Source organism: Urocitellus parryii, chromosome 1 (assembly GCF_045843805.1).
Source record: "Urocitellus parryii isolate mUroPar1 chromosome 1, mUroPar1.hap1, whole genome shotgun sequence".
NCBI lineage: Eukaryota > Metazoa > Chordata > Mammalia > Rodentia > Sciuridae > Urocitellus > Urocitellus parryii.
The window spans coordinates 41,383,761-41,396,724 of record NC_135531.1 but is presented as its reverse complement, the minus strand read 5'-3'; positions in this window follow the sequence as shown (position 1 = coordinate 41,396,724).

Genomic DNA, 12,964 nt, shown 5'->3' with positions numbered 1-12,964 from the left:
AGAAAGACAGTGAAAAACAATATGAGTTGATAAGAAAAATAAGATTGGGTTATCCTGAATACACTTGGGGGATTTTAAGAATTAACAGCATTTACTTCTCTATTTTCTCTTTTATGTCATGGTATGACTTCATACATATTTTGTGTAGGCATAGCTGGCCTCTGGTTCCCCTTCAATCCAGACATATTCCAATACTGCTTTATTCATTTTTGACATCATATTAATGAAAAGATAACATATGTGAAAGAGCTTTGTAAACTACAAAAAACTAGACAACTAATTATTATGGGTTTTAGCATGAAACCTGAAACATGAACCTTTTTAAAGTTTGTATTGTTGAGCTGAATCAGAAAATCACAATGTATGGATTGCAAATCTACTGCAATTTATTTTAAAATACACATAGATAAAAGCACAAATCCGCATTGTGCAGCATGATGAATTTATACAAAATGGACAGGGTACATAACATTACCAGCACTCAGACAATTCTCTCATCACTGGTCCTAATCATTAGCCCTTCTCTTTTCTTCTCCTATTATCTTCCCCTGTTATCTTCTCCTATTCTATGGCTTGCCCTTTCATTCTCTTAATGAGGTCTTTAAATATACAAAAATAACTAAGTAACTAATTTCACCAGTCATTTTATTTAGCAAGTAGGCATTTTTTGGGTGTGTGTGTATAATGTTTAAGAAATCTCATACTATTATAAGAGGTACAAAAGCATGAAGATAGTATACTTTTCTCTAGGACACTATTGTATCACCTTTAATAGGTATTTATGGTCTATGTAGAAGTGATTTTTTTACTATAGTATGAACAAGGTTCATAGGTAATATCTTTTTCAATCAATACAATTTTTTTGCTTTCCTAGTACTGTTTTATTTTATAAGAGCCTTTAAAAAACATTTTTAGTTGTAGATGGACACAATATCTTTATTTTGTTTATTTATTTATTTTTTACATGGTGCTGGGGATTGAACCCAGTACCTCACATGTGCTAGGCAAGCATTCTACCACTAAGCCACAATCCCAGCCCATGAACAAACTTCTTGCTCCACTTGTGGTAGTACAATAATGTTTTGTCAGATCCTTGTATAAGAAAGCAGTGCATCCATGTGTCCAGAGACTGGGTGTCAACTACTAACAGTTTATAACCCCAAGCGTCTCCAGAGAATCACCTTCTTTTAGTTGACTCACCATTCCTAGGAAGTTACATTTTCCTCAGCCAGTGAATGACTAATATGAAGGTATCAAGGCTGCACTCCTTGTCTCAAGAAGGATCAAACCTGTAGTGTGATTCTTGCTTCTGAAACTCCTCCTGTGGATTAAACCATAGCTAGCTGTTATCAGAAACTACTTCTTTTCTCGTTTCTTTATTCTTTTCAATTATGCTTCACACGATTTCTGCTGTGGTTTGGATATGGTTTGAGTGTGTGCTGGAAGCTTGATCCCCAGTGTGGTGATACTGAGGGATGGTGGCATGCTTAAGAGATGTGGCCTAGTGGTAGGTGGTTAGGTTATCAGGGGTGTTGTCATTTAAGGGGATTAAGGTAGTTTTCTGGGACCTCGGTTAGCTCTCATGAGAACAAGCTGTTACAAAATGCCCATGAATTTCTTGATTTCCAGTCTTGACACGTGATCTCTCTGTCTCACACATAGTCCCACCATGAGGTCATTCATCAAGTTGTAACAATCAACTTGACCAGAGGCCAGACAGACGGGCTACCTGATCTTGGACCTTTGGTCCCCCAAACAATGAGCTGAATAAACTTCTTTTCTTTAAAAAGTACCCAGCCACAGGTATTTTGGTATAGCAACAGAAGACAGACTAATACAGTCACTATTTAGGATTTTTTTCTCCTAAAGAGCATGCTCTCAATAACTCATATGAGCTACAAATATTTCTGCCTAGACTCTGCTTCTCAGGAACTCAACTTGATATATTAATTTACATAAGCGCTTCCAGGAAGCAGACTTACAAAATGAGACTTACAAAATGAATCCCTTTTAGGCAATATAAGATAGTACTGCATAACCAGTTTTTATTATTTATTGTGGTATGCAGCGGAAGTACAGTTGTTGGGACATTCATCTTCTATGAACTGGGAGATGATACAATTGAAGAACTGCACAGGTTTGAACCATATCCCTGGAATTTGGGGAACATAGAACAGAGAGTAATTATGAGGACTGTGAAATTGTGTGGCTGTTGTAGATATTGTGAAGAGAGAAATTTTCAGCTCAGGAAACTAATTACCAATTTAAAACTAAGTGTGAGAGTTGGGGGCCTTCTTGGGCAGCCTTCAAAGTGAACACATTTCCTGATAGGGAAGAAAAAGGGATGAAGATCAGGTCCAAGACCTAATTTTTTAAGAGTAGTAGAATTTTAGAGAAAGAAGATCTCAGCCCAGTTAAGTCCTCCAAGCTAAAGTTCTCTGATAGAGAAATGAGATCTTAAGACTTAATAGAAGCTTATCTGTATATATGCACTTGAGCACCAAGAATTCTCTGTGCTCCTTGTGTGTGTGGAAGTCATGTCATCTCTCTATTATAGGAATACAGTTTCTCTTTCTTTAAGTCTATGAGGAAGGTCCCAATACAATTTTGGTTCTCAGGATCTTCCCTCGACTTTCCTTCTGATGGCTAGATTAATACCAAATTAAATTTCAGTGTGAGTCAGTTGGGCATGTGTTGGGTAAGCCGATAGAAAGAGCGGTTATTTGTTTTTCAATACAAGGGTACTAATTCTACTCTTTAATGATACAGAATTTAATATTTGCTAATATCCCTGGAAGATAATTCTAGTAAACTACTGAATTTCTCTAGGAGACTTATGGAAAGTCAGGTTGTGGCTCAGCGGTAGAGTGCATGCCTAGCACATGTGAGGCCCTGGGTTCGATCCTCAGCACCACGTAAAAATAAATAAATAAAGTAAAGGTATTGTGTCCAACTACAACTAAAAAAATAAGCATTAAATGAGACAGAGAAGGAAGAACTGACATGGCTATTTACAGTGGAAGAATCAAAAAGTTCAGAGATTTTATAGCTTTAAGTGTGAGAAGAAATTGGTTCCTCTAAATTTAGTCAACTTTGATGAAGTTGACACAATCTAACAAAACTTACACAATGAGAGATAGCTAATGCAAATAGTATGTATCATCAAAGAAACTGAATCAATGACTAATACCTTACACGTTAGAAGACACCAGCCTTAGGCACTTTCATTTGTAAATTCTATCAAACACTGAGGAAAAAATGACACCACTATTCTACAATTTATTCCAGAAAATCTGAGGGAACATAAACTTCCTAACCCATTCTATGAAACTAAGATTGCTTGAATACTAAAACCATATAAAGGTATTACAAGAAAAGAACTATAGAACAATATCTCTTATGAACATAGTAGCAAAATCCTTAGTAAAATATTGGAAAATTGAATCTGAAAATAAATTTATTCTTTCTAAAGAATGATATACCTTCACCAAGTGAGATTTTTTTCCAGGAATACAAAGATGGTTCAACATTGAAAATTAATTTTAACAGTTTAAAGATAAAAAATGATTATGTTATTAGATGCAGAAAAAGCACTTGGTAAAATCTAGCATCTGACCAGACATGGTGTTACACACCTGTGGTCTCTGATATTTTGGAGGCTGAGGCAGGAGTTGCAAATTTGAGGTTAGCACCTGTCAACTTAGTGAGACCTTGTCTCAAAATAAATTATAAAAAGGGTTGGGGAGCTCAGTGGTAAAGCACCCCTGTGTTCAATCTCAGTCCTAAATAAATAAATAAATAATAAATAAATAAATATCCAACATCCATTTATGATAAAAGCTCTTAGAAAACTAGCAATAGAAAATTCTTCAACTTGATAAAACAGTCTACAAGTACTCATAATTAACATCATACTTAATGATGAGAAACTAGGTATTTTCCTCCCCTGTAAGGGTGTCCTCCCTCACTTGTACTAACATTGTGCTGAAAGAACTTCTAACCAAGGATATTTTATTTTTATTTAAAAATATTTTAGAATAGTTTCGTACTTACAGAAAAATTGTGTGGATAGTATAGCAAATTCCCATATGCCCCATATCTAGTTTCCCCTATTACTCATACCTTAGAGCTGTATGGTACAATTATAATAGTCAATGAATCAAATTAATTATTTTGAACTAAAGTCTATATGTTTAGAATTGCATAGTTTTTACCAAACTGTGGAACATTCAAAATCCTTTCTGATAGCTATTTTGAAATATTCAGTTAATTGTTGTCAATCATAGTTATCCTACTGTGCTGCAGAGCATTAGAAGTTATTCTGCTTATTCAACTGGATCCCTGTAACCATTATCCATCCTCTCTTCATCCTTCTCTCCAACAAATCCCTCCTAGGCTCTGGTAACCACTATTTTATGCTACACTTCCTTGAAATCAACTTTTTAACTTCCACCTAAAGATGAGAACATGAAGTATTTGTCTTTACATGCCTGACTTATTTCATTAAACATAATGTTCTTTAGTTCCATCCATGTTGCTGTAAATGACAGGATTTCATCCGTTTTATGACTAAATTATATTTTGTTGTGTATACAAAACACATTTTCTATATCCATTCATTTGTTGATGTACATGTAGGTTAATTCCATATCTTGGTTATTATGAGCTATTATAATCATACAAGGGCAGATGTACTGATACATCCCTATTTGATATACTGATACATACCTATATGATACATACCTGTTTGCATTAGCTTCAATGTACTGATTTCAATTCTTTTGGATATATACTCAGTACTGGGATTGCTGAATTGTATAGAAGTTCTAGGTCTAATTTTTTGAAGAAACTCCACACTGTTTTTCATATACTTTACTAATTTATATTTCTACCAACAATGTATGAGAGTTCTCAGTTCTCTGAATCCTTTCGAGAATTTTAAAAGTTTTGTCCTTTTGATAATAGCTGTTTTAACTGGGGTGATGTGATTTTGTGTTTTGATTTGCATTTCTCTGCTTATTAATTATGTTAAGCATTTAAACATATACTTGGCAGCCATTTGTATATTCTCTTTTAAAAGTGCCTATTCAGGTCATGTACCCTTTTTAAAATTGGATGTTAATGATGATGATAATGATGATGATGATGATTACTATTGTTATTATTATTTTGCTGTTGCATTGTTATAGTATGTTTTGAAGTCAGGTATTATTATGCCTTTAGTTTTGTTCTTTTTGCTCAGAATTTCTTTGGCTGAGGCTTTTGTGGTTCCATAAAAATTTTAGCAGTATTTATTCTATTTTTGTGAAGAATGTCCTTGATGTTTTCATGGGAATTACATTGAATATCTAGATTACTTTGGAGATTATGAATATTTTAACAATGTTAGGTCTTCTAGTCCCTGAACATGGGATGTCTTTCCATTCTTTTGGTGTCCAATTCAATTTCTTTCATCAGTTTTTTTTGCTATTGTGTATAAAATTGCTTTCTTGATTTCTTACTCAGAAACTTTGTTATTAGAGTGTAAACAACTACTGATTTTTAAAAAAATGTTCTAATTGGTTATATATGACATTAGAATTCATTCTGACACATCATACAGAAATGAAGTGTAACTTCTCACTCTTCTGGTTCTATTTGTTGCAGGATCACAACAGTCATATAGTTACATATACACATAGGGTATTAGTATTCATTAGTATTCATTCTATTATCCTTCCTACACTCTTACCCCCTTTCTTCCATTCACTCCCCTCTACCTCATTCAAGCTATCTCTATTCTTCCCTAGCTTCCACCCCTTATTGTAAATTAGCATCTGCATGCCAGAGAAAACATTTGGTCTTTGGTTTTGGGGGATTGGCTTATTTTGCTTAGCATGATGTTCTCCAGCTCCATCCTTTTACCTGCAAATACCATAATTTATTCTTCTTTAAGGCAGAGTGATATTCCATTATATATATATATATATATATATATATATATATATATAATGATATATATATATATCTTTTTCCATTCATCTGTTGAAAGGTACCTAGATTAGTTTCATAGTTTAGCTATTGTGAATTGAACTGCTATAAATGTCAATGTGGCTGTGTCACTGTAGTATGCTGATCTTAAGTCCTTTGGGTATAGACTAAGGAGTAGGATAGCTGGGTCAAATGGTGGTTCCATTCCAAGTTTTCTGAGGAATCTCCACACTGCTTTCCATAGTAACAACTACTGATTTTTGTATATTGATTTTGTATCCTCCAATCTTACTGAACATGTATGCCTGGTATAATATTTTTTGATGAAATATTTTTTCCTTTATAAAATCATATCCCCTGCAAACAGAGATGATTTGGCCTCTTCCATTTGTGTTTGGATGCTTTTTATTTCTTTCTCTTATATCATTGCTCAAATACTTCAGTACTATAGTGAATGATAATGGTGAAAATGGACATTTTGTCTTGTTTCTTATTACAGAGGAAATGATTTTAGCTTTTTCTCATTTAGTATGATATAGACTATAGGTTTGTCATATATAGCCTTTATTGTATTAAAGTATATTTCTTATATATCTGAATTTTGAGGGTTTTTATTATGAAGGGATATTATATTTTGAGTGCATTTCATGTATCTATTGAGATGTTCGTGCGACTTTTATCCTTCATTCTATTGCTGTGATGTGTTATTTTAACTGACTTGCATATGTTGTGACATTCTAGTATCCCTGGAAAAAATATTATTTGAACATGGTATACCATCTTTTTTATGTTCTGTTGGATTTGGCTTGCTTGTATTTTGTTAAGAATTTTAGCATCTATATTCATCAGGGATATTGGTCTATAGTTCACTTTTTTGTTATTGTTTAGTCTTTAGCTTTGATATCAGGGGAATGCTGGCCTTGTGGAATTAGTTTGGAAGCATTCTCTCCTTCTTAATGTTTTGAAATATTTTTAGAATATTTTTCATTAATTCTTTAAAAGTTTGGTAAAATTCAGTGTGAAATTATTGAAGTTATTCTGTTTTATTTTTTGTTTGTTTGTTTGAGATTTTTTTTATTACCTGTTTGACTTCCTATCTTATTTTTGGTCTGTTCAGATTTTCTGTGTCCTCATAGATCAGTTTTGGTAGGTTGTATGTGTCCAAAATTTCTCCATTTCTCTAGGCTCTTCAGTTTTTTGGCCAGTTAGTTGCTCATTATACTTTCTAGCAATCTTTTGCATTTCTGTGGTATTACGTATAATTATCTTTTTTATCTCTGATTTTATTTGTTTGAATCTTTGTCTTCTCTCCACACCCCCACCCTTGGTTTGTCTAGCTAAATGTTTTTTTTTTTATCTTTTGTATTTTTAAAGTTTATTTTGTTTTCTTCTCTGATTTTTGCTATTTCTTTCCTTCTACAATTTTAGGTTTGATTTGTTTTTGTTTCCTACTTCTTTGAATTGCATTGTTAAGTTGTTAATATGAAATCTTTCTTTCTCTCTCTCTCTATCTCTCTTTCTGAATTTGGGCACTTATTCCTATAAATTTCTTTCTTAGTACACTTGTGCTATTATCATATAGGTTTTATGTTGCATATTCATTTGTTTCAAGAAATTTTTAAAAATTTCTTTAAATTTATCGATCTATTCATCATTCAAGAGAATGTTGTTTAGTTTCCATGCATATGTATAGTTTATAAATTCCCTCTTGTTGATTTCCATTTTTATTATCATGTGGTCAAAGGAGATTCTTGATATAATTTTGATTCTATTGAATTTCCTGAGATTTGTTTTTTGGCATAGTATGTGTTCTACCTTGGAAAATGTTCCAAGTGCTCATGAAAAGAATGAATTCTTTAGATGATGGATGAAGGGTTCTGTAAATGTTAGATCCATTTTTTATAATATAGTTTAACTTTGATGTTTCTTTGTTGTTTATTTATTAATTTTTTTGGTCTGGTTATCTGTCCATTAATAAAAGTGAACTATTATTATTATTATTATTAAAATAATGATGATGATAATGATAATAGTCCTTTTGTTGAATTGACCCCTAGCCATTATATAATGGCCACCTTTTTCTCTTTAGTTTTTTATTAAAAGTCAATTTTATCTAATATAAGTGTAACAACTTTATCTGATTATATATATAACTACTTGATGATATATTCCATCAGTTTTCACTTCTCTCATAAAGTATTTCTGCTCAAATTCTGATGGATAGTTTTGCTGGATATAGTATCCTCAGTTGGCATTTTTTTCTTTCAACTTTATGAATATGTTGTTTCATTTTTTCCTGGATATTAAGGTTTTTATAGAAAATTTTGCTGTTAGTATAATGGGGGATTTTCTTACATGTGAGTCTTTAAGGTATTCTTTATTTAAATTTAAAAAAAAATTTTTTTAAAATTTGACCATGTGATATCAGAAAGGTGACCTGTCTTCCAGTTTGGAAGCCTAGCTGAGCCTGGTTGTACATGCCTGTAATTCCAGCAACTGGAAGCTGAGGGAGGAGGATTACAAGTTCAAGGAAAGCCTAGGCAACTTAGTGAGATATATCTCAAAATAAAGTTTAAAAAAAATTGAAGGACATCTAGGTTGGTTCCACAGTTTAGCCATTGTGAATTGTGCTACTATAAACATTGATGTGGCTGTCACTATAGCATACTGTTTTTAGGTCCTTTGGGTATAGACCAAGGAGTGGGATAGCTGGGTCAAGTGGTGATTCTATTCCAAGTTTTCTGAGGAATCTCCATACTGCTTTCCAGATTTGTTGTGCCAATTTGCAGTCTCACCAGAAATGTAAGGGTGTGCCTTTTTCCCCCACATCCTTGCCAATACTTATTTTTATTTGTACTATGAATTGAAATGCATTCTGCTGTCATGTATAACTAATTAGAACAAATAAATAAATTAATTAAAAAATGTTAAGGATGTAGCTTGGTGGTAGAGTGCTTACCTAGCCTGCTCAAGACCCTGAGTTTAAACTTCAGTACAGGAGTAAATAAAGCAAGATGAAGAACAACAACAAAAGAGAAAGGCTGATCAATTCTGCTGTTGAGACTCTCAACTGTATTTTTAATTCCATTTATTGAATTTTTTAGTTCCATGCTTTTTTTAGTAGATGGACACAATAACTTTATTTTATTTATTTATTTTTATGTGGTACTGAGGATCAAATGCTCACACATGCTAGTCAAATGCTTTACCACCGAGCCACAAGCCCAGCCCAAAGTTCCTTCCTTCCTTCCTTTCTTTTTTTAATACTGGGGATTGAAGTCAGGGGCACTTAACCACTAAGCCACATCCCAGGGTCTCACTGAGTTCCTTAGCACCTCACCATTGCTGAGGCTGGCTTTGAACTTGTGATTTTCCTGTCTCAGCCTCCCGAGCTGCTGGGATTACAGACATGCGTCACGGCATCTGGCAAGTTCCATGCTTTCTTATTCATTGTTTTTTATGATCTCTCTTTTACTAAGTTTTCCATTCATATCAGGAATTGTCTTCCTAATTTTCTTGAGTCATCTTACTATATTCCCTTCACTCCCACTAAGTTTTCTTAAAATTATTATTTTGAATTGTTAGGCATTTCATTTATTTCCTTTGTTTTTATTTTATTTTTAAATTGTTTTTTTTTTTTTTTTTATTGGTCGTTCATAACATTACATAGTTCTTAATACATCATATTACACGGTTTGATTCAAGTGGATTATGAACTCCCGCTTTTACCCCGTATACAAATTGCTGTATCACACCAGTTTCCCTTCCATTGATTGACATATTGCCTTTCTAGTGTCTGATGTATTCTGCTGTCTGTCCTATTCTCTACTATCCCCCCTCCCCTCCCCTCCCCTCCCCTCCCCTTTTCTCTCTCTACCCCTTCTACTGTAAATCATGTCTTCCATTTGTATTCTCTTGACTTACCCCTCCTTACCTCTTATATGACATTTTGTATAACCCTGAGGATCGCCTTCCATTTCCATGCAATTTCCCTTCTCACTCCCTTTCCCTCCCACCTCTCATCCCTGTTTACTGTAAATATTCTTCTCAAGCTCTTCGTCCCTACCCTGTCCTTGTTTACACCCCTTATATCAAAGGAGTCATTTGGTATTTGTTTTTTAAAGATTGACTAGCTTCACTTAGCATAATCTGCTCTAATGCCATCCATTTCCCTCCAAATTCTATAATTTTGTCATTTTTTAATGCAGAGTAATACTCCATAGTGTATAAATGCCACATTTTTTTTATCCATTCATCTATTGAAGGGCATCTAGGCTGGTTCCACAGTCTTGCTATCGTGAATTGAGCTGCTATGAACATCGATGTAGCAGTGTCCCTGTAGCATGCTCTTGTTAGGGCTTTAGGGAATAGACCGAGAAGGGGAATAGCTGGGTCAAATGGTGGTTCCATTCCCAGCTTTCCAAGAAATCTCCATACTGCTTTCCAAATTGGCTGCACCAATTTGCAGTCCCACCAGCAATGAACAAGAGTGCCCTTTTCCCCGCATCCTCTCCAGCACTTATTGTTGTTTGACTTCCTAATGGCTGCCAGTCTTACTGGAGTGAGATGGTATCTTAGGGTAGTTTTGATTTGCATTTCTCTGACTGCTAGCGATGGTGAGCATTTTTTCATGTACTTGTTGATTGATTGTATGTCCTCCTCTGAGAAGTGTCTGTTCAGGTCCTTGGCCCATTTATTGATTGGGTTATTTGTTATCTTATTGTCTAATTTTTTGAGTTCTTTGTATATTCTGGTTATTAGGGCTCTATCTGAAGTGTGTGGAGTAAAGATTTGTTCCCAGGATGTAGGCTCCCTATTTATCTCTCTTATTGTTTCTTTTGCTGAGAAAAAACTTTTTAGTTTGAGTAAGTCCCATTTGTTGATTCTATTTGTTAACTCTAGCGCTATGGGTGTCCTATTGAGGAATTTGGAGCCCGATCCCACAGCGTGTAGATCATAACCAACTTTTTCTTCTATCAGATGCCGTGTCTCTGATTTAATATCAAGCTCCTTGATCCATTTTGAGTTAACTTTTGTGCACGGCGAGAGATAGGGATTCAGATTCATTTTGGTGCAAATGGATTTCCAGTTTTCCCAGCACCATTTGTTGAAGATGCTATCCTTCCTCCATTGCATCCTTTTAGCCCCTTTATCAAAAATAAGATAGTTGTAGTTTTGTGGATTGGTTACTGTGTCCTCTATTCTGTACCATTGGTCCACCCGCCTGTTTTGGTACCAGTACCATGCTGTTTTTGTTACTATTGCTCTGTAGTATAGCTTGAAGTCTGGTATCGCTATACCGCCTGATTCACACTTCCTGCTTAGTATTGTTTTTGCTATTCTGGGTCTTTTATTATTCCATATGAATTTCATGATTCTTTTATCTATTTCTACAAGATATGCTGTTGGGATTTTGATTGGCATTGCATTGAACTTATAGAGAACTTTTGGTAATATCGCCATTTTGATGATGTTAGTTCTGCCTATCCATGAGCAGGGTATGTTTTTCCATCTTCTAAGGTCTTCTTCTATGTCTTTCTTTAGGGTTCTGTAATTTTCATTGTATAAATCTTTCACCTCTTTAGTTAGGTTGATTCCCAAGTATTTTATTTTTTGGGGGGATATTGTGAATGGAGTAGTTGTCCTCATTTCCGTTTCAGAGGATTTGTCGCTCATATACAGGAACGCCTTTGATTTATGCGTGTTGATCTTATATCCTGCCACTTTGCTGAATTCATTTATTAGCTCTAATAGCTTCTTTGTAGACCCTTTTGGGTCTGCTAGGTATAGAATCATATCATCTGCAAATAGTGATAATTTAAGTTCTTCTTTTCCTATTTTTATGCCTTTAATTTCTTTTGACTGTCTAATTGCTCTGGCCAGTGTTTCGAGGACTATGTTGAACAGAAGTGGTGAGAGAGGGCATCCCTGTCTTGTACCAGATCTTAGAGGGAATGCCTTCAATTTTTCTCCATTCAGAATGATGCTGGCCTGTGGCTTATCATAGATTGCTTTTACAATGTTGAGGTATGATCCTGTTATCCCTAATTTTTCTAGCGTTTTGAACATAAAGGGATGCTGTACTTTGTCGAATGCTTTTTCTGCATCTATTGAGATGATCATATGGTTCTTATTTTTAAGTCTATTGATGTGGTGAATAACATTTATTGATTTCCGTATATTAAACCAGCCTTGCATCCCAGGGATGAATCCTACTTGATCATGATGTATAATTTTTTTGATATGTATTTGAATCCGATTCGCCAGAATTTTATTGAGGATTTTTGCGTCAAGGTTCATTAGAGATATTGGTCTGTAGTTTTCCTTCTTTGATGTGTCTTTGTCTGGTTTCGGAATCAGGGTGATGTTGGCCTCGTAGAATGAATTTGGAAGTTCTCCCTCTTTTTCTATTTCCTGAAATAGCTTGAAAAGTATTGGTGTTAGTTCCTCTTTAAAGGTTTTGTAAAACTCTGCTGTATACCCATCCGGTCCTGGGCTTTTCTTAGTTGGTAGTCTTTTGATGGTTTCTTCTATTTCCTCTATTGTTATTGGTCTGTTTAGGTTGTCTATATCCTCCTGGCTCAATCTGGGCAGATCATAGGACTCAAGGAATTTATCTATGCCTTCACTATCTTCTATTTTATTGGAGTATAAGGATTCAAAGTAATTTCTGATTATCTTCTGTATTTCTGAAGTGTCTGTTGTGATATTGCCTTTTTCATCCCGTATGCTAGTAATTTGGGTTCTCTCTCTTCTTCTCTTCGTTAGCATGGCTAAGGGTCTGTCAATTTTATTTATTTTTTCAAAGAACCAGCTTTTAGTTTTGTCAATTTTTTCAATTGTTTCTTTTGTTTCAATTTCATTAATTTCAGCTCTGATTTTAATTATTTCTTGCCTTCTACTTCTTTTGCTGTTGTTTTGCTCTTCTTTTTCTAGGATTTTGAGATGAAGTATGAGATCATTTATTTGTTGGTTTTTTCTTTTTTTGAGGAAT